Here is a 4,517-nt window from a genome sequence, read left to right on the forward strand (position 1 = left end):
AAAAAAAGAATTCACTCTATATCCTACCTAACTTAGCTTTTAAAGCTAAGTAAGACAACCAATGTATTATTGGTGGAACAGAGTATTTCATAAATGAAACATACACAATAAGACACTCCAGGAGTAATTCACACATATGCAGATAAATTTTTTTTCAATTTTTGTGGCATTAAGGATTAAACCCAGGGAGATAGCTCAGTGGAATAAGCATTGCCTGGCAAGAGCAGGATCTTGAGTTCAATCCCTGGTACCACAAAAAAAAAAAAAAAAAGGAAAATCTACTGATGTGTGTAACATGAAAAAAGTCTCAAAAATATATTGAATAAAAGAATTGTATGATTCTACTTACATAAAATTCTAGGGTAGGCAAAAGCAGCCTATGGTGATAGAAATCTAATCATGACATGAAAGAATATGACAACTTTCTAAAGTAATGTTTTGTGTCTTGAAATACATACAAAATTGATTAGTAAGTGGTACACTTAAAAATTTAAGCACTTGAGCTCCCTCTTTCAAGGGTCCTTGCAACCTCCAGTCATCCTCTCATGCTGGCAATAAAGGTTTTCTTTCTACCTCTGGTTGTTGGGCGGGGCTCTATAGAACAGAATGGGGGGAGATATCTGACACCCTGCTGCAGGCTTCTGTCCAGGTCACTGACAGCACCCAGCACAATGCAGAGCATGCATACCAGAGAAAAGTCACTAAGAAGATGCTGTGTGCAGGCATCCTGGGTGGTGGTGTGGACACCTTCCACGGTGACAGTGGTGGGCCCCTGATGTACCATTCTGAGAAGTGTCAGGTGGTAGACATTGTGAGCCGGGGCCATGGGGTTGCCCAAGTACCCCAAGAGTATACACCAAGGTTGCATCTTATCTCAACTGCATCTACAAGGGCTGGCGAGATAGCTCGGCAGACTAAGCACCTGCTTAGGCAAGCACAGGGACTGGGTTCGATCCCCCACACCACATGCCACACCAGCCCTGCCCCCAGCTGAGTCCAGGCATAGTGGTACAGGTCTGTAATCCCAGTGCTGGGGAGGCTGAAAACAGGAGGATCACTACCAGTCTGAGCTGCGTAAAGAGATTCTGTAACAAGAACCATTTAAAAAAAAGAAAAAGAAAGAAAGAAGAAAAAGAGAAAAAAAGGAAAGGAAGGAATCCCAACTAGAAATGTAACTCAGCACTTAATAATGCCCTATGATCTCTAGCATCCAAAAAAGTCACAAATCCTTACCAACTGACTAAATAAAATTAGACTAAGAAAACAATGAATAAGACCACTTGGATCTTTAGTACCATTAGCCATAATGGAGAGATAGAAGAGAGTGGATATGTTTGAGAAAAGAGCTCAGTAGTTACACATATAATCTTCCCACTCAGTATGAACACATTAATCCAATTCCCACCATTTTTGGAAGCAGTTCTGGTGTGTCTTTACAAGACGTGATCGAAACTACAGTGAATGCTTGTGCCAAGTGCAACCCAGGCTTACTAAAATATTATGGGGCTGGGGAGATAGCTCAGAAGGGCTGGGGAGACAGCTCAGTAGAATAAGCGCTTGCCTGGCAAGTGCAGGGTCCTGAGTTCAATCCCTGGTACCACAAAAAATTATGTGTGTCCTTATCCACCTTGTTTGTCAGATCTTGCACCATGTAACTTCTGGCTCTTCCTCAAAGTCAAAATGACCAAGAAAGGTAAATGTTTTGAATATATCAGGGAAATCAATAGGGGCCAGGGAGATGGCTCAGTGGAATAAGCGCTTCCCTGCCAAGCGCAAGGGCCTGAGTTCAATCCCCGGTTCCGGAAAAAAAAAAAAAAAAAAAAAATTAGGGAAATCAAGGCAGCCACAACAGGACAACTAAAGACACTCATGAAAGAGGACTTCCAGAACTGGCAGTGTGTCTTTTACTGTAATAAATTTTTAAAAAGTTAAACATTTACTATCTATCTCACTTTGTACATAAGTGAAACTCGCCTTTTGGCTCTCTGAGCAGCACCATCGCGGTAGGCAAGAACAAGCGCCTTACGAAAGGCGGCAAAAAAGGAGCCAAGAAGAAAGTGGTTGACCCATTTTCTAAAAAAGACTGGTATGATGTGAAGGTGCCAGCTATGTTCAACATAAGAAATATTGGAAAAACACTCGTCACCAGAACCCAAGGAACCAAAATTGCATCTGATGGGCTCAAAGGTCGTGTGTTTGAAGTGAGCCTTGCTGACCTGCAGAATGATGAAGTTGCCTTTAGAAAATTCAAGCTAATTACTGAAGATGTTCAGGGCAAAAACTGCCTAACTACCATGGCATGGACCTCACCAGGGACAAAATGTGTTCCATGGTCAAAAAATGATAGACCATGACCGAAGCTCATGTTGATGTCAAGACTACCGATGGTTATTTGCTTCGACTGTTCTGTGTTGGCTTTACTAAAAAATGCAACCATCAGATACAGAAGACCTCTTACGCTCAGCACCAACAGGTCGGCCAGATCCAGAAGAAGATGATGGAAATCATGACCGGGAGGTACAGACAAATGACTTAAAGGAAGTGGTCAATAAACTGATTCCATACAGTATTGAGAAAGACATAGCAAAGGCTTGCCAATCTATCTACCCTCTTCATGTCTTCGTCAGAAAAGTAAAAACGCTGAAGAAGCCCAAGTTTGAATTGGGAAAACTCATGGAGCTTCATGGTGAAGGTAGCAGCTCTGGAAAGGCTACTGGGAATGAGACTGGAGCGCAAGTTGAACGAGCTGATGGATATGGACCACCAGTGCAAGAGTCCGTTTAAGATCCAGATTTTTAATAGTGATAAATAAAGTCCTATTTGTGATGGCAAAAAACTGAGCTCAATCCCCGGTTCCGCACACAAAAAAACAAAAAAAAAAAAAAAAAAAAAAAAGAAACATTCATCTCATTATAGATGGCTCTTGGCTTACAATATGGTTATGACCCAACAAACCCATCATGAGTGGAGAATATCCTACATTAGAAAAGCATTTATTTATTTATTTAGCGGTACTGGGGATTGAACTCAGTACCTTGCACTTGCCAGGCGAAAAGCATTTAATAAACCTATACTACCACACACCGTAGATTAACAGCCCAGCCTAGAGATGGGGTTTTTACCCCCTGATCAAAACTACAGCTCACTACTGCTGCCGAGGCCAAGCACAAGACAGTCCTACTGCATATTCCTTGCCCATGAAAACATAAAAATTTGAAGTACAGTTTCTACTGAATTTGAATCACTTTCACATCACCAGAGATCTCAAAAGTCTTAAGTTCAACCATCATAAATCAGGGACCATCTTCTGTTAAGGGTAGAAATAATGACATGTAGAATCAAGTAAGATGTCAATGCTAAGTGAGCAATCAAGGAAATTTTGAATATGGAATGAGAACAGAAGGAAAACAACACAGTACCCAGGTAATAAGAAAAACAGAGAAGTAGAATAACTAGTGTGATATCACAGAAAACAAGTTTTAACAGTAAAATGTCACCATATTTGAAGCAAAATCATGAAATACCATACATTTAAAGCTCTAATGACACAAAGATATTATATAACTCAAAATTTGGCTGGACATGGTGGCACAAGCCTGTAACCCCAACTCTTGGGAGGCTTTAGTAGGGGGACTGCAAATGCAAGACTAGCCTGGACTACATGGAGACTATGTCTCAAAAAACAAAAACCAAATAAGACAACAGAAGACAAAACTAACCAACAAACAAAAAAAATCTCAGACAAAACCAATCCCCCCATGCACACACAAAAAACAAAGAAAACAAATGCAAACCTGTCCCCCAGAATCCTAATTTGCCTATCTCAGTAGAATATTTGGTCAGATTAAAGGTACAAATTGACTCTTTAAAATAAATTTTTTAAAAAAGTTTAAAAAAAAAAAAAAGACAACAAAAATTTAAGGTTTAACAGCAAGTGGTAATATGCAATCTTATGTTCAATCTTACATAAGTATATCTGTTGATCTGAGCAACAGATTTGATGATAAAAATAGATAATGTATCAACCATTGTTAATCAGTTACTCTTGTTTGAAAATCTGTAACATCTGTATTGTTGTATGTTGCCCTGTTTCTGATTTTGTTCTTTTGTTTTTACCTTTCAAAATTAAATAAAATTAAAAATTAAAAAGATAAATTGATTTTTTTCCTCTTTTTAATTTTCTGACCAATTTTGCATACATTTGTTTACTTTAAAACAAGGCTTTAAAAAAATTAAAAATCAACCAATCAGGGCTTATTTCTGCCAGCCAGATAGCTCAGCAGACTAAAGCACCTGCTTAGGCAAGCACAGGGACTGTGGTTCAGCAACACATACTGTACCAGCCACACCCCCAGGGTGGGCTGAGCCTGCCAGAGTCCAGATTGGATCCTTATCATTGGAAAAAAAAATAAAAAAAATCACTCTTGGCTGAGGAGATAGCTTAGCAGCCTAAGCACCTGCCTGGCAAGCCCAAGGTTCTGAGTTTGATCCCAGTACCAAAAAAAAAAAAAAAAAAA

General features: G+C 39.5%; 1 protein-coding gene across 1 annotated transcript in view; it reads right to left on the reverse strand.

Annotated features, from left to right (window-relative positions):
• The window catches only part of Bub1b (BUB1 mitotic checkpoint serine/threonine kinase B), an 84,090-nt gene that overhangs the window by 75,749 nt on the left and 3,824 nt on the right, over positions 1 to 4,517 (reverse strand). The window lies entirely within an intron of this gene.

The sequence above is a fragment of the Octodon degus genome, unplaced genomic scaffold (assembly GCF_000260255.1).
Source record: "Octodon degus isolate 3935 unplaced genomic scaffold, OctDeg1.0 scaffold00002, whole genome shotgun sequence".
NCBI lineage: Eukaryota > Metazoa > Chordata > Mammalia > Rodentia > Octodontidae > Octodon > Octodon degus.